Raw genomic sequence first — 18,634 nt, 5'->3', positions numbered from 1 at the left:
GTGACACTTTGCTTAAGTCTTTCGCTGTGTGACGGAGACGGTACTGGATGTTCTTCACTGGCATCATGTGCACATTTTCCTCTCCGCTTCAGACCCACAGGGGAGGCACTAGATTGAACATTTACTGTTTGAATCGAGATCACGGGTGCAAGCGGCCGAAATGGGTTTTCTCAGACGGGTGGCGTCTCCCTTAGAGATAGGGTGAGAAGCTCAGCCATCAGGAGAGACTCGGAGTAGAGCCGCTGCTCCTTTACGTTGAAAGGAGCCAGTTGAGGTGGTTCATCTAGTAAGGAGCCACCTGGGCGGGAGGTGTTCCAGGCACGTCCAGCTGAGAGGAGACCCCGGGGAAGACCCAGGACTCAGTGGAGAGATTATATCTCCTCACTGGGAACGCCTCAGGATCCCCCAGTCAGAGCTGGAGGATGTGGCCCGGAGAAGGGGAGATTGGGGTTCACTACTGGAGCTGCTGCCCCCGCGACCCGATCCCGGATAAGCGGTAGACGATGGATGGATGGATGTTTGAATCCAGCTGGATTCTTACACAACAAAGAGGAATATGATATTAAATGTCACACATTACATGTAACACCCCCCCCCCCCCCTCTCTATTCCCATGGCTGCATGTGGACACAATGCATTCCCTCGAGGAAATAAATTACATTGTGGGAAATAAGATGCCATACGTAGTTACTGCTCCCTCGTGTGATTGTGTTCTCTTGTAACACTAGCTGAAGGAAATGCTAAATAGTGAGCCTGTGACTCACTCATCCAAACGTTTTGTTCTGTGAGAAGAAAAGGTCCATTTCAACAAACAATACCGTCTGTCAGTGTTTACTGGCAGCATTCATGTCACTAAAGAGGACATCAACAACACTGTCGAAGCGTAACGATGGCGTCTCTCCTGTTATTAGTTTGAAATACTTTTTGCCTCACTCTGGTGTTGGATGTTTCCCAAACAGGAAGTAATGGATCAGAACTTTGTGAGATGTTTTCTAGACAAGTTTTAAATTCATATTCTTCAGTAAGTTAAACTGTTTCTACCATTTAGGCCGCTGGGTTCCAACACTAGGGGTCGCTAAAGCTTCCTGGGCTTAAATAGTCATTTTAAAAGTTTGGATTATTATTTAAAAAGTAAACCTCTCGCAGGATAACGACACGGTGAGGATCTGAACATGAGCCGTGATGTTCAGCCTCGTCGTGCATTAGACAAGTACGCAGCTGAAACCAAAGAGCTGAAAGAACAACGTCCAAGCATCAGGGAGAATAAAACACAGAATGTCAAAAAAGAAGCTTATTAAGTATGTTTGATTGTTAGAAATAAAAATAAATACTTATTTAATTCATAAAAACACAACAAAAGAAAACAAACCAGAAAATAAAAATGTTAATTACCTCCATCAGTGTTGTAAAATGATAATAAAGGAATAATCCCCTTTTTTAAACGGCTCAGCCTTTCAGTCAGCTATGGATTCATTTTATTAATGATTTATTGATTGATATGTTTAATTTATAACAAGCAAAGCCGAAGATCTTAAACTTACGACATAACGCAGAGAAAATCAACAAATCCTCACGTGAGACAGTAAATATAACATCGCTGCTTGATTAACGACTTTAAACGATTGACGCATTATAAAACTTGCAGATTAATTTTCTGTCCTGCGACTTATTGATAATCAATAGTAGTGCGCTGCAGGAAATCCCTTTTTAAGGATTAATGCACCATCATGTCCAAACTGTGCTACACATGGAACACCATTAAGTTTGAGGCTTTTCCTGGAACCTCCAGCTTATCACCGTGAATCCGTCTGAAATGAAATGTCCTCCCGTCTGGAGACGTGAAACATGGGCACACTTTGGTTCCCGTGCAGAAGGCTTTTGATCCTGAAGCTTGCAGGCAGGACCGGCGGCGGCTGGTTTTTACTGTACGTGTCTTCACTGTTCGGTCTCTGTTGTTCAAACTGGGCTGTTTTTTTTAAAGGAAACTTCCCCCTGTGGGGAAAAATAAGGATTCATGAGTGCTGCGTGTATATTTTCTTATTCGTATACATTTTAACTTAACATTTGGTTTATTGTGGTGTTTTCTACACTGATTCTTTACTTTTCTTTACTTAATACCAAAGTTAGTTTTTGTTCCTAGAAGGATTATTAGAATTTTTACTGTCTGATCCTAATAAGTCCTCTCACGATAATTACATTATCGACTTATCGTGCAACATATGGACGACCGCGATCATTTTTACGTTATCGATTTTATCGTCCAAAGCTCAGGCGGGGAAACATTTTTGGGTTTAAGCTGAATGAGAATTTGTTGTTACTTGTATCGAACTTAATACTTTTTGTTAACGAAGTAACCATTGAGCAATTGGATTGGCTGTAAATTGTGTCTTTTAAATTTTTTATTATTTCACTATTTTCCATTTTTATTTTTATTTTGTTCTTTTATTTTTTATCCAAATTTTTATTTTTTATTACATTTTATTAATTATTTTTAATCAAAACATTTTTTTTTTGCAATTATTTCTGGGACAATGTATCATCCAACATCCTAATACAACTTGTACTGTTAGTATGAGTACTGTTGCTTGTGTTCCCTAAATTAGCGTTTCCTAATCTTATTATTCTGCCGCCCCCCCCTCCCCGTCAGATCCAAATGTGTTTTCACTGCAGTTTAAACTGTAATACTATCAAGTACAAATAAGTTGATATTGTTCCAATTATCTTTTCCTCCTGGACACAGTGAAGCTCGACGTTTCAGCCATTTTTTATTTTACTAAGTAGTTTACATGAATTCTCAATCACAGCACGGTTAAAGTGATTGTCTGGTGCAAGGCGTCCAATTACAACCCCTGGCAACAGAAGTCACCAAACCCCAGCCGAGAAACACTGCATTTAAACCTTTACCAACCTCAAGTGAAATATTACTTGTCTTTGTTTGACAAGCGGATAATATACGGCATCATAATTAGCTGTCGCTGCGGCGAGTCTCTTTCTTTGTTGTGTTTGTGAAGCGAACATCGTTCAGGTTTAGCCTCTGAGTTTATCGTGATCACTGAGAACATAGCTTTTGCTCATTTCTGTTGTTTTTGTGCAGAGAACTGACAGTAAACTACGGGGATACCTTATGTAATGTAATTGCACTGCAGGGAATTTAACGGCCCCTCGAAGGACATTGTGTAAACATTACAAGATCAAAGCGTTGCTGTAATTAAGCCTTATTAATCCAACATTTTGGGAAGGCCTCCAGATTGCGGCGCTCTTGGAATACGACTGACACCTGTCTATTGGCACCATAACAATTTGGCGATGAGCATCAGCAGTTTAATGCTCACAAACTCCAGCTGAACACATATTTCCTTGTGTTCGTTTCTCCTAAAGCTAAATGGTTCTTGATAATGTGCCACTGAACTCAAATCAAATCCTGGGCTGCTTAGACGTAGACGCTGTTATGGAAAACAGCGGTCCATTAGAGCATTAATTTTTATTCTGATAACATGCCATTTGACTCCAATCAAGTAATGAGATTTTAGAACATAGTGTACAATTCATGCATATCATTATACCCTTTAATGCATGATGACTATGCACAGGGAATGTGAACCCCTACCCCAGGTTTATTGGTTTTGTTTGATCTAATTACTTTTTGCTTTTGCTTATACTCTGTTTTAAGTTTATGAAAATGTTATTGAAAATTGGCAAATTCAGGTGAAAACTAGAATGTAGAACTGCTATTTGCAGCACAAACTGTCTGTTTATTGCCAATGTTTAATTGCAGTGAAGAACCTTTGCTGATCTGTTCTGTGTGGGTGAAAATGAGTTTAAAACGATGTACTGTCGGGTATTATTCTTCTAAAATCAGAAGAATTAGAAACCTTATTATTACTCATATTGGTTAACAATACTCTGACCTTGAGCTCCAGCTCCTCTGTTACCGAATCTGATAAGCTGAATGAATGCCAGACATATTGTAAGATAACCAACCTGATGAACCAGTCAGACATTGTCCCTCCTGAAAGCGACGCTGTAGAGTTCAGCAGACGGTTTGCAGCAGCTTTTCTTTCTCCACAGTCGTCTCCTACGCACCTGTCACTGTGGGCTAAAGCGCTGCTAAATGCCAAAGAACTGTACGGTGTTATATATTATACACCGCCTTCCTGACTGATCATTATTCAGTTTTCATCACACACATGGATGGATTATGAGACGGCTATGTTTGGTCCCTGGGCATGCACATGAAAGTAGCTGCAGTTGTTTTGTGTTTATTTGGCTGTTTTCACCGAGCAGGAACATAACCAGCGTCTTGGTCGTTTACTGTCTCCTCGCAGTGGTTTCAAGTTTCTTTGTAGTGTTTACTGTCTCTTTGCAGTTGCTTTACTGTCTCTTTGCAGTTGCCTTACTGTCTCTTTGCAGTTGCTTTACTGTCTCTTTGCAGTTGCTTTACTGTCTCTTTGCAGTTGCTTTACTGTCTCTTTGCAGTTGCTTTACTGTCTCTTTGCAGTTGCTTTACTGTCTCTTTGCAGTTGCTTTACTGTCTCTTTGCAGTTGCTTTACTGTCTCTTTGCAGTTGCTTTACTGTCTCTGTGCAGTTGCTTTACTGTCTCTGTGCAGTTGCCTTACTGTCTCTTTGCAGTTGCTTTACTGTCTCTGTGCAGTTGCTTTACTGTCTCTGTGCAGTTGCCTTACTGTCTCTTTGCAGTTGCCTTACTGTCTCTTTGCAGTTGCCTTACTGTCTCTTTGCAGTTGCCTTACTGTCTCTTTGCAGTTGCTTTACTGTCTCTTTGCAGTTGCCTTACTGTCTCTGTGCAGTTGCCTTACTGTCTCTGTGCAGTTGCCTTACTGTCTCTGTGCAGTTGCCTTACGGTCTCTGTGCAGTTGCCTTACGGTCTCTTTGCAGTTGCTTTACTGTCTCTTTGCAGTTGCTTTACTGTCTCTGTGCAGTTGCTTTACTGTCTCTGTGCAGTTGCCTTACTGTCTCTTTGCAGTTGCTTTACTGTCTCTGTGCAGTTTGCCTTACTGTCTCTTTGCAGTTGCCTTACTGTCTCTTTGCAGTTGCTTACTGTCTCTTTGCAGTTGCTTTACTGTCTCTTTGCAGTTGCCTTACTGTCTCTGTGCAGTTGCCTTACTGTCTCTGTGCAGTTGCCTTACTGTCTCTTTGCAGTTGCTTTACTGTCTCTGTGCAGTTGCTTTACTGTCTCTGTGCAGTTGCCTTACTGTCTCTTTGCAGTTGCCTTACTGTCTCTTTGCAGTTGCCTTACTGTCTCTTTGCAGTTGCTTTACTGTCTCTTTGCAGTTGCTTTACTGTCTCTTTGCAGTTGCCTTACTGTCTCTGTGCAGTTGCCTTACTGTCTCTTTGCAGTTGCTTTACTGTCTCTGTGCAGTTGCCTTACTGTCTCTGTGCAGTTGCCTTACTGTCTCTGTGCAGTTGCCTTACTGTCTCTGTGCAGTTGCCTTACGGTCTCTGTGCAGTTGCCTTACGGTCTCTTTGCAGTTGCTTTACTGTCTCTGTGCAGTTTTGTGTTTCTTTGCATGTCTTTTTGGGGGTTTTGTGTTTCTTTTTGATAATTTGTTTGGCTTTACAACAAGTCATTTCAAACAGATTCTGTACCATGGGCCTTGGGATCCTGGGCCTGTGCCCAATTTTCCCTTTCAGTATTCCTTCTGTGATCACACGGAAAGACATACAAAGCATGCAACTGCTCATTCTCTGATGTTCCTGCTTGTTCAAATGTGTCTGTAAAGATTTAACAACATTAAATGGCGTGCATGTTCAGTGCTCTGGCCTTTTGAGGATTCAAATACTCATGTACATCATTTATATGCAGCTCAGGTAGTTGTGCTTAAGCCATTAGCGCCCAGCCTTCTCAATTATGCCCAGTTATCATAATTAAAGATTCTTTTGTGGCTTCTTATGGAAGAAAGAACCTCCTCATGTATTGTAGTACATCTGTCAGCTGTTGGCAAAGCATCTCATTTCCTTGGATGGCCCTCATTCTGTCGCTGACCTTGTGAGAACACAAATGCTAATTTCATCACGTTTCTAAGGCCAGTCCAATATGAAAGGTTGTATTCTGAAAATTGGTACTTTCAGGGTTTTCAAAGTGAGAGACTGTGGGCCGCTCCTCAGGCTACCTGCTTAGTTTTGCTCCTGGGTGCCTGTGGGATCATTATTTCATCCCATAGACACTCAACGGTTGAGCCTGATAGTCTGACATTTATTAGTTTTGACTCTGGGAAAGTAGGAAAAACAATGAAAATTCTGCAGAACTGCTGAATGTCTGATCTTATCCCTGTGGAGGCCTACTAGAACAAATATGCGTCATCTTGAAGAGTGACATTGTGAAATCAAAGTTAATTGGGGAAAAATTCCATTTATAAGATCAAAACAGACTTTTCTGATGGAAGTCTCTTACATGAATTCCTAACAAATCACAATGAGTTGTAATTATTTCTTCATGCTTAGCTTGTTGCCATCGTGTTACGACGAAGCTGCCAAATGGATGGATTGAAAGCACGATATTGAATTTACATTTCTTGCTGTTTCGATGGTAAACATTGATTTTACTGAGCCATGTCTGATACTCTCTCTCCTCTACACTTCTGTCAGTACTGGGGAGTGCTAATGGCAGACTCATCGGTACGTGTGTGCACCACTTTCTGTCGGAGGCTGTAATGACATCATTACTATTGAAGCCTCTGGAGGCCGCTTGTGGACCTTTTTTTCGGGCTTTTGATCTTATAAATTATTCCGCAGTGCTAAAGTGGTTCATCTGCATGTTTCATAAAGCAGCCCAAAACGTATTACCTCGTATTATTATAGTCCTGTTGCTAACTTTCTCCGCTTTCCTTCGGGGGAGAACTTTTGTGGGTTTTTTGACCTCTTTAATGACTTCAGCAGGCCCCTAGCTCCATATGTGATTACTGGGCGCTAGTTATCCTTGAATACTGGGTGTTAAATCTCTTTTCTCCAGTGCCCCATGTTGTGTTTTCCGGCAAAGGACTTTATTGGAGGAGAGCAGGATGATGGATAAGGTCTATTCCCAGGATCCCCTTGCCCAGGGAACGTATCATCAGTGTCAGACTTTGATAGCGACTCAACGTGATGGGTGTCAGGAGCTAAAGCGGCAGTGGGAAGATGGAGGTGTGGGATCAGAGCAACAACGGTATCCTCTCCATGTCGGAGTCTGCCTGTGGCTCATCATGGCCTCTCTCTGTGGCCGGACATGGCTTAGCTGTGGACTACATACACTGTTAAACAGGAGGTGTCATTTTTAATACTTCTTTTTGTGTCGGCTAAAATTAAACCAAGAATTTGACACTTTGATCCAGACAGACCCACAAGCCGGAGGTTTAGTGTCTTGTCCAAGGACAACTTGACAGGCCACATAGCTGCTGATGTGATGGATGCACACTGGCTGTAACAGACTGAACTGAACCTGTCGTATAAGACGACCCTCTGCAAACTGCTCCCTCTGCTTTGTTTCATCACACACTACAGTGTATTCTTGTTTTATGTCCTCCATGCAGATATGTTGAGTACTACGTTGGGTTGAGCCGGTGTAATGATCCAAGATGGCGACGTGCACAAACACAAACAAGTCTGTTTGTAAATAAATAAATATTTTTATCACGTTGTCATATGACTTATCCGATACAAGTTGGATTTAGCGCCGTTACGCCGTCTGCAAAGGTCATAGTGCTAAACGCCGAGCTTTGATTAAGCTTGTACACCGCACAAAACGGAAATGTACCCAACTCTGGTACAAAAACACAATCTGCCCCAAGCATCAGTGTTGATTTTATTAAACCAATAGTTTGTCAAATCTAATTTGTTTTCGATCAACAAAATAAAAAATAACTAACCTCTCTATAGACAAGAACAACTTGTATCCATGGTTACTGTTCACAACAAAGATGGTCGCCCCAGAATGCTTAGAAGACGTAAACATTATAAATACAATTTCAGTAACCACAACTAAACTAAAAGGAACAATCATTTACAAATAAATACTAGAATTTGCTGAAAATAATTATACATTTGGTCAAAAGACAAAATCAAGGTAAGATCCAGATGTTAGAATATGAATGTTAAAGCCTTTGCTGCTAGTATGAACAGGAAGAGTAATTACAGCCACTCAGAACTGTTTGTAATGTACATACGAGTGTAAAAAAACATCCTTTAATTATGAATGGACAGACCAGTTAATGCTGCAACCTTTGTCTTAATTAATTGATATAATTTCAGTAGTTTTCATTTCTTCATTACTAATGCACAGCCCCAACGCTGACCCAATTATAAGGTTTATAAATTACTTTCATCGTTTAATGTGGAGACAGCATCTCACCAACAACTTCATTCATGTCACGGTTTTCTGTGATCGAAAGCATCACAATTGCTCCTAAATGGACCGTGTGTGTGTGTGTGTGTGTGTGTGTGTGTGAGATGTTCTGTTATAAGTTAAATGGCAGTGTTTATTTGAATGCTGGCTGATGCCTAAACAGAAAGTTGAACAAGTGGTCTGATGCTACGAATGACGTCCAGAGAATAAACTAATCGGCTCTGATTTTATTCTCAAGACGAGCTTTCTGTTAAAAACAGATGTTCAGAAAATGAACCAAGAGGAGCGGAGACATGACTCAGAAACTGTTTCAGTTTGTCTTTCAACTCGGATAAATAATGATTTAAATGTGTGTTTACATTTGTGACTCTTTCCATATGGGAAAGAAACAATTATTCGTGCAAAGGAGGGTTTGAAAAATTGCCAAAAACCCCGAAGCAGCGTCGCCCTACAGTCTTATATTTGCAAAGCTAACGTTTAATGTTTTATCTCAAACTATAGTAATCTGTGCAAGCTATCGAACGTGACATTAAAGGCTGAAAATCACAGATTATTGTAGGTTTTCCGTTTAGGAACAAATGATAGACATCCTTTTTTATTTATTTAAGCAGAATTCTAGAGTTACAGGAGTTTCAGCTGACAAAGCAAACGTCTCATTGTGATTCGGAGGAGATATCTTACTTCTGCAAGAGATTTGCAAAAATCGGTGTCATTGTGATGCACGCTTGTTTCCATCAATCTTTATCAGTCTTACAGCTCCTATAAATACTGCCAGCCTTAAATAGCAATTTGCCAGTTTGATCAGTTAAGAGCTTTTGACAGCGGTGTCATTGAGCAACTTTGCGGAGATGCAGCGGGATCACTCCGCTGCCCTCGTTGATACTGTACTCCGTCGGTGGGATTAGTTTCAAATCCTCTCCCTCTCTAAAACCCTCTGAAGGGAGCGCAGTCATTGAACCTGCTGTAATGGAGCGCTCTTCTATTTTTATTCCTTTTGCTCTTAGTCAGCCTTGGTTCAAAAACATCAAAGCACATTTGTAGTTCAGCAGAATGAAAACCAAACCTCTCATTTATAACTGGTTCACAGCTGAATTAATTATTCATTCAGATTAGCGTTCGCCAACACGAACAACAGGAAGACGGGATGAGACGCACAAACACGTACACACATTCTCTCAAAGTGCTTCAGAGAAGTGAAGGGCAGATAATGAGAGCGGCTGCTGTGTTTTCCGTCTGCTTAAAAGCTCTCACCTTCCCAAAATGGCCCAAAGTGCACAATGTAGAGGTTTACTGCACAGTCCAACTCCAAGGTGTTTTTAAGCAGATTAGTTTGTGTTTTTGAAGCAGATAAGCACTCAGATTACCAGAGTTTCTCTGCAGAGTTCAAGCCTGTAGTGTCTCTGACGTGTAATTGGGTTTCTGGCAAGACAAACAACATCATGAATAATTGCAATCAATGAAATACAGATATGCAAAACACATTTAAAATAAACAATGCAAAGTGCTACAGATGGAGTTAATAGTCTATCAGGGACATTTAAACAGGATTAAAGGAAATAATATGGAGGAATCATCCAGGTCATGAACAGCTTCGTTAGAAAATCCTATTTTTTAAACAATGAATGTTTAATATTACATTGGCTTCTGCCTGAGCAAGAGATTTAAAACAAAGACTTATAGCCGGCTTCTATCTGCAGAAACAAGTTCATTAAATGCTTCTCGAATGTTGAGTGTGGAGACTAAGTTAATACTTATTGTAGCTTATTTATTCTTTTATATTATATTTATATTTTTATAATATTTTTATATTATATTTATATTTTTATAATATATATTTATATTTTTATATTTATATTTTTATATATTTATAATTTTATTATATTTTTATATTGATATTTTTATAATATAATTTTATTATATTTTTATATTATAATTATATTTATATTTATATTCTTTATTTAAAAAAGTTGTCAATGAGGGATGCATTGTGGGATGAGGACTTCTGCATTGAGCCAGTGGCGGAGGAGCAAGAAGAAATGGAAAACCTGAATGTAAACCCAGCATCCATTTTCTTTTTCTTTCAAAGACGGACCCGATGTTAAAGACAGCTGTGCACAGTCAAACCCGATCCGAACAGACATGAGGATAATTAGAAACTCAAGAAACCCAAATGGAGAACACGAGCACTGGCAGCAGCGGAATGCACCACTAACCTAAGAGCCGGCAGTCAAGACGTCTTCACTGTTTAATAAAAAATAAACTCCAGATAAGTGTAAGAGACTTCACTGCAGATTGGAGTCTCTGCTCGTGGTTGTCCCATGACATCTGTCTCCTACTGTATGACGCACACAGTTGCGATTCAAACCCCAAGCAAGTTTTAATTTTGCGCGCTAATTTTTCACGCTATTTTCGATGGATAAAGTGTAGAAGTCACGTTCAGTGGACCTGCGTCATGCATACGTCTGCTGTTCCTGGTGCAACTTTGTGCTGGTTGGAATAAATGTTTGTAAATGAGGTGTTTAAAGGGTGTCCTTGTTCACACACAGAAGCATTTTCGAGCAGTTTTGTCCTGGAGGTGGCTGCTGGCAACTTTACGCAGCTATATTTAAAGTAAAGAAATTACAGTAGTTCCATATTTATGTTTACATAACTCCCTTTCACCTATTCATGATATTATTCTAGTGAGTGCCAACAATTCATTTCCCCTCTCTGTCTCTCTCACACACACATTTCTTATTCAGAAGCTTCTTAAATAAATGGAAAACATTGCATGCCAAAGTCCAACAGTCGCGTCAATCTCCTCATTATTCACACAATAGGAATATCTTTGAGCGACGTCATGAATAATTCACGCACACATAAATGTAAAACATGGAAAATAAATATTACAACCATATAGGAACACCCCCACCACCGCCACAGATGCCACCACATGGAATGATTTGCAAATTAAATGTAAGCAAGACGGAAAAAAAGAAAATGGATGAAACTTGTGTCTCCTCACTAATCATGTGTGCACTGCAGGGCAGCGCCCCCTGCAGGGCGCAGTGGTATTACTGTCAGGCCCCATGGAGGCGAACAAAGATTAACAACACAGAGGTCGGAGGGTCAGCTCACTGTGGAGCCCCCGCTAGTGAAGTCGATCTATCTGCACACACACACACACCTGATACTACGTACGTGCCAGGAAAAAAATATGAGATTATTCCAGAGAAGTGAAGCTCGCTGGGCAAAGGCTTGGCCACCAGCGGAGTTTTTGTTAAAGCGAGGAAGGGTTAAGTTACAGCATCAAGGGAACGTAAAGGGCGTGATAGAGTGTATGGGAAAATAAAGATGGAGCTATGAGAGAGTCTTATAGGTGAGAAGGAGGATTTTGAAACCAGCTCTTGCGTGAACCAATGCAGAGACATCAGTACCGGGGTTATATGATCCAACTTCTTTGATCTCGAGGACTCGGTTAGCTGCCTCCTGCACCAGTTGGAGACCTTTAGTTGCGGTGTTTGGTAGAATTAGGCCGGAGTTTCTCAGCAGGAGGACTCTGTGCTGCACATGGCTCCGGCCCAATCGGCCTGGTTTAAACTACCTGCTCTCAAAGAGGTAAAACACTCACCAGTTTGGAGAAAGCCACCTACTGCCGCTGCAAATAAAAATATCACGTTCTGGTTATTATTCTGCCTCTCTGCCTCGTGGGAACCTGTTGGCCACAGTACACAACACTACATACCTGCACACACGAGACACACACAGGTCCAGATGTGTGGCATTCAAAGGAGTGTGAGGAGAAACGCAGGCCTTCTGTTTTCAAATATGGCAGCGCAGGTGTTTCAGTGCTGAAAGATGTCACTGTGTACAAATGCACCTCAACCCTGCTGGAGTTTGTATCATCAGCTGTTAGCCCAATAATGTGTGCTCCTGAAAGACAGACTTCTAATGAGAAGACTGGCCTGCATCCATCTCCGGCTCACCGTGTCCTCCGCTGTCTGTCCGTCTCAGTCTGTCCCGGCTTTGATCATGTTCGGCTTTGGTGTGAGTCAGACACGCTCCAACGCACAACCCACACAAATCATGCACACACACACACACACATGTATGAAGCTTAGAGTCTTGCGTTAATGCTTCGACGTTTCACTGCTCTGCCTCTTAACATGTGTATTTCAACTTTTCTTTTTCAAATTTAATCCCTCGAGCATGTGTGTCATTCAACGTGTTACTCATCACAGCCCGGACTTTGCAGATATGTAACACTGTCAACAAGACGTGTTTTTATATGCGTATTGGACATTGTACTAGCGAAATGCAAAATAGCTAATGCTCCGTGTCGTCGAGGTCTCATTGAAATATGTGCGATACTGTCTGCTTTGACATTATCACAAGGCTCTGCAGATGTGTGGCTCAAAAAAAACTTTTTCAGACCAAATTGACCTTGCCCTACAAATTCTATTATTTAATTAAAGGTGTAATATGGAACTTTCCAGAGAATTGTGTAATGTCCCTGAAGGTAACGTTTCTTCTCTCTCCTGTCATGGTGTCATCAGTCCTGTGTTGTATATGTAGTGAGACAGAGACATGTGTAATGTCCCTGAAGGTAACGTTTCCTCTCTCTCCTGTCATGGTGTCATCAGTCCTGTGTTGTATATGTAGTGAGACAGAGACATGTGTAATGTCCCTGAAGGTAACGTTTCCTCTCTCACCTGTCATGGTGTCATCAGTCCTGTGTTGTATATGTAGTGAGACATGTGTAATGTTCCTGAAGGTAACGTTTCCTCTCTCTCCTGTCATGGTGTCATCAGTCCTGTGTTGTATATGTAGTGAGACAGAGACATGTGTAATGTCCCTGAAGGTAACGTTTCCTCTCTCCTGTCATGGTGTCATCAGTCCTGTGTTGTATATGTAGTGAGACAGAGACATGTGTAATGTCCCTGAAGGTAACGTTTCCTCTCTCTCCTGTCATGGTGTCATCAGTCCTGTGTTGTATATGTAGTGAGACAGAGACATGTGTAATGTCCCTGAAGGTAACGTTTCCTCTCACCTGTCATGGTGTCATCAGTCCCAGTCTCATCAGCTTTAACAAACACACAGTCAAATTTGTCCAATAAAAGCCCAAGTATAAATTGATGAATTGATTTCTTTCCTTCTGGACGTTGTAGTTTTACTTCGATCATATTTAATCATAACTTAATCTAATAATCCACTAATTGTCATAAAATGTTTATTTAGATTTGTTTTTCGAAAACCTGATTGTTGCTCATGAATATTTGAAATGAACCTTTTTCACTTTAAACCAGAAATCTGTCAACAAAATAAAATACTTTTTAATGTAATTGTGTTCATTCAGAACCACATTGCTCCTGGTAAGAACAAAAACCAACACAAAAACTTCCAAAACACACAAAGAACTGCAACATTAAACTGTGAAATTCGTTATTTTAAAGTCTCCAAACACAACTTGTAAAATTATATTAAAAAAAACTTGCCTGTTTCGAGTGTTTTCCTATTAAGAAGGACACTTTCTGTAGGAGGCTTTTCTGTAAAGGAGACGTCCTCCCCCATGAAAAGTGGCCATGCAAGTCCACGGGGAAGTTCTCCCTCCGTGCATCAGTGGAGCAGGAAAAGTCCCCTTGAAAGGCCTGTTGGCAGGTGACGGGCTGCTGTGGCCAAACAGGAGAGATTGGCTCCGTGTGCAGCGGTTGAGGCTGGCTCGCTCCTCATCTCCAAAAAGAGGCGTCTGCCATGCTAATGAGACGATGTTCGGAGTGCGGCAGCTGCCTGGGAGGCCGTGACTCGCTTAAAAAATAAAAATAAAAAGCTGATAACTGCTCTACATGCACTTTAATGCAGAAATAAACCTGTATGCTGCTGCTTAATTCTTATTATATACAGGATTATAGTTCACATGTATGTGTTCACTTGTACACCTGTTGCAAAAATGGTCAATACTTAATTAAAATATATGTACTTATTAAACAGGATGCTGAAGGTTAGAGTTCTCTAAACTGCTCTGACTTTTTGTCTTAAGGATTTAAAGATTGCTTCCTTAATTAGGATTTAAAAACGCTTAATTACATAAATGTTATTCGCTTCCTGCAAAGTGAAATTCCTCAAATCATTTTGGATGTTGGTCGTAGAAATCATTATATCTAGTGTCTGGTTGTTGGTGGTGTTGGACTTTTCCAAAGCCATGTTTGTGACCCAAATGTGCAGTATTTATGTTGATTTTGTTTCCCCATCTGTCGTCCATTAAAACTGCAGGATGTGCTGAGCAAGAGTGCCGATGGAATAAAGTTAAACTTGCATTGTGCACTGGAATTGCTGTCCACCATTTAATTTGTCCTTGTGTGTAATGTATTCACTATATAATGCCCTCACAATGGAACCAGTCATTACCGTCACTTTACGCTACAGTCCCTCCCTCCCTCTCTGCAGCACATTTTATAGATGGTAAAATTACAGCCGTGAGACACAACACCTGTCAGTGATGATGCAAAGTGAAGAGGATTTATAATTATCCCAAATCTCACTTAACTGCTCGCTGTAGCGTCAACTACTGATTACATATTATATAGGGAATAGTGAGTGATGAGTCCGTTCTGGGACTGTTAAATGTTGTACTATTGTATTTTAAATATGGAAGGGTTGAGTGTTGTGCTTGTAACATAATACTGTTTACTGTGTGGCTGTCAGTGACATGAACGCTGTCACAGTGTTAAGACTCGAGCGAAACTCTCCGTGCATTAAAAATGAAACGCGCCGATGTTTGACAGTGTGTGTGTGTGTGTGTGTGTGTGCGCTTCAGTGTGAGGCCATCATGTGGTAAACCAAAGGCACATCATTAGCACACGATCACTACAGTGTTTCTCAGTGCTCGTCTTGGGTGATATTGAACTGTTGCTCCGTGCTGGAAACTGTTATGAAATGTGACAAATTGTCAAGTTAAAAGTCAGAGAGCCTGCGTGGGTGTGGACTCTCGGCACTAAACAACTTTATCTTATCTTTCCGAACGGGACACACCTGACAACAGCTATTTAGTTTTGGCTGTTGGAGCTCTCTCTCTGCATCGTGTGATAAAGCTCTGCTCGGATATTGTGCAAGGCAGGGGTCTGTTCTGATCAGTCGCCCTACTGGGACTGGATCTCTTCAGCAAACAATCATCGCATATATTGTTGGTCTTAACTGAAACCCTTCAGCTGTAGGTTCAGGGGACGTTTCTTATAATGTTTTCTGGATAATAAAACCGGCACAATCACTCAACATGGCACCACTCGCACAATCCTTGTAACGAGAACACTGCATTTCTACTGATTACCACACAAAATATATCCCGTCTGAGTATTACAAACTTTAAACGCATTAATGTTATCTTTATACTTTGTTGTTGTCATATATAGAGGTTATTTTCCTAATAACACACACTTCAAATTATTTGGAAATGTATGTATTTTACTAAGTATTTGCTATAATCAAAATAAAAAACAAAGCTTGGCTTTGGTAGTTTTAATTATATATTATAAGCTGCTTATAGCTGGATTTAGTAAAGTTTCTTGGCAAAAAACACATTTTACAAGATTACATTTGAACACATCATCATAACGTTATAATTTACCAAATGTATTTTTACTGAATGGAGCTTGAACACATCATAATGTAACTCAATTGACCCACGCTCTCAAAAACAAACAAGGATGGAAGAAAACTGTTTTGCCTGAGAAATGTTCATTGTACTGAATGTGCGCCATCTTGGATTCTAAGACCCACGTCCTATAATGCATTCAATGTCTGCGCAGTGATCTCATTGCTTCCTGATTAAGCGTGTGTACTATCCGCCGCCATCCCGCTCATGCTAAGTGACAAAACGTTTGTTCTCCTGCCAGACTTGCAGATGAACCAGCAGCTTTCAGGATATAACGAGCTAAAGTGTACATGGACACCTGTAGCCCCGTTTATACAGCGTATGAGCCATCCAGCTGTGCGCCCTATACGTTAAGAACTCAACACTACAAAGAGAAGAGGGACTAATCCAATAACCTCAGCTGAACTTTCTCATCTTCAGGCTGTTGGAAGCCACCATGCACTCACTATCAGCTGCTGAACAGGGACTTGTGGGGTTTTTGCCACGAAATTGGCTGCGGCAGAGTGGGAAATTGTTTGTATGGAAAGGGGGTGTTGTGATTGTGTTTGTCTGTGTACATGCACAAGTGTGTGTGTGTGTGTGTGTGTGTTGTTTTGTGGTTATCTGCTTGCTTGTTTGACTGTGCCGTCGTGTATAAATGTGTATTCTTGTGCATTCTTGTGGCTGAGGCGTAATGAGAGTGTGTGAAATTATTAGTACAGTATGAATCACACACTGACGGAGTGTGTGTGTGTGTGTGAGCCTGCATCATGGCTGTCTGTAGGTGTGATTGTGTGTGCTTATCTGCAAGTAAAACCTTTTGTAGACAACCTCCTCTTACTCTTCACTTACATGTGACTGTGTGTGTTTGTGCTGCATTGGTGAATCTATCCCTCCTGTGTAGCTTCCTGCTTTGATTTGTGTGACGCTCGATCCTCTTCTGATAACAAACTACAGCCTCTCAGAAAGCCGAGCCTGCAGCTGCTCGGTCTCTCACCCTGTCCTCCATCTTCCATCCTTCTTCCCTTTTGCACTCACCAGCTTTTATGGAGGCAATAAATAACCTCACACTGTCTCCATGTTTAACTTGGTTTTAGAGGCCAGTGGAGCAGGCTGCGTCTGGCAACATCACACTTTACAAAACCGGGGTTCATCAGGGAGCCATCAAAGATCCGCAGAGTGCTGAAGAGCCCCTGAAAGCACCATTTCAACATTTTGAGAAGCGCTCCCCTGTTTTTAATGTTACCAGTTTCCGAGTCTATTAGCCAACTTATGGCATTGTGTAAACTTGGTGACCAGCTCCGTTTAAGTTTTCGATATCGATTAATCTCTATTTTTCTGAAAACCTCTTTAAAATATCTTCTGGGGCGCTTTGTCAGTTTACATTTATACAAACGAGACAAAAACGGCCAATCTTGACATTTAAAACCCGGACCTCGGTCACTATTTGGCATTTTTTCTTGATTAAATCATCAAAATACACATTTTCAGTCTGTAAACTGTTCAATTAGCTTTAACTTTCAGCACTAAATCCATCCCTGTATCCATATTCTTATTGGACTTTTGGTATGCTGCCAAAGAACGTATTTAAAAACTTTCATAAACTTTGAGTCCAACCCTGATAGACAAAAGTGCTTAATTTAAATCCCTCCTTATGTTGGAGGACCTGTAATGAACCCCTAAAGGTTCCTCAGAGGCCTTTAACTTGTAAGAGACTAGATTAAGCCCGGCTAAATGAAAGCGTGTTTCTGAGAGGGATGGGTTCTTGTGGACTCACCGCTGCTAAGTGGATGAAAAGGGATTCGGAGAGATCGAGGCGACTTCCATTAATTGTGATCTGTGTGTTTTAGTAAGGATTAACGAGGCAGATGAAGGAAGCAGCGTTTACCTGTGTGACCGTTTTAAAGCCAAATACAAACACAGTTGCCACAAGCGGAAGGCCACTAAGAGAGGAAACACGGCGGTATCATAATGTACCATGTTCAAGGGTGGACACACAGCTGGGCCTGTTGGGAACGTCGCATCACTTAAAAACTTTTTAATAGGTCAACTTTACATGAGTCTTCGGCCCTTTGGGACTCTGAGAGAAGCCGAATGAATAAGATTTATTTGCAGGAAATTACACCAAAACCTGCGTTTTACAGTTTGTTTTACATTATGTACAGTCGCCTTATTTTATGATCAGGTGACGGTTTGAACCTGCTGCAGTTCTTGTGTTTGAGCACCACCGTGGATTAAATTGTCACATCATTCATTACAAATGTTTATATTATTGCTGCACATATAGAAGTTCAGCACCTGTGTACACACACACACACACACACACACACACACACACACACACACACACACACACACACACACACACACACACACTTGTCTTCATTCATTACGCTTTTATGTAAACACAGTAAGGTACACAGACGGTCGGTTATGCATCTTGCAAACAGCCGGTTGTGGAAGAAGAACTCGGATCATCTACTTAATTAAAAGTAGTGACAGTGTAGTAGAAATGCTGCAAGTAAAAGTCCGACTTACATTAAAGTATCTAAAAGTTAAATGACTAATTTTACAAAATGATTTCAGAATAATTTATATTGTATTATTGGAATTATAGTTATTGATGCATTAATGCTCATTTTGATTATTTTATATACTGCTGGGTAGCTTAACCTATAATAATAATAATAAT

General features: G+C 40.8%; 1 protein-coding gene across 2 annotated transcripts in view; it reads left to right on the top strand.

Annotated features, from left to right (window-relative positions):
* The window catches only part of gfra4a (GDNF family receptor alpha 4a), a 228,001-nt gene that overhangs the window by 9,210 nt on the left and 200,157 nt on the right, over positions 1–18,634 (top strand). Inside the window, exon 1 of one of the 2 annotated variants that reach the window (XM_029460743.1) lies at positions 8,039–8,057. The exons of the other annotated variant lie outside the window; for it this stretch is intronic. The gene's annotated coding sequence lies outside the window, so the exon portion shown is untranslated. Of the gene's footprint in view, positions 1–8,038; positions 8,058–18,634 lie in introns of those variants that run through there. 2 annotated transcript variants of the gene reach the window in all.

Source organism: Cottoperca gobio, chromosome 22, assembly GCF_900634415.1.
Source record: "Cottoperca gobio chromosome 22, fCotGob3.1, whole genome shotgun sequence".
NCBI lineage: Eukaryota > Metazoa > Chordata > Actinopteri > Perciformes > Bovichtidae > Cottoperca > Cottoperca gobio.
Note: the sequence above shows the minus strand (reverse complement) of the source record. Positions and strands in the feature narration are given on the sequence as shown.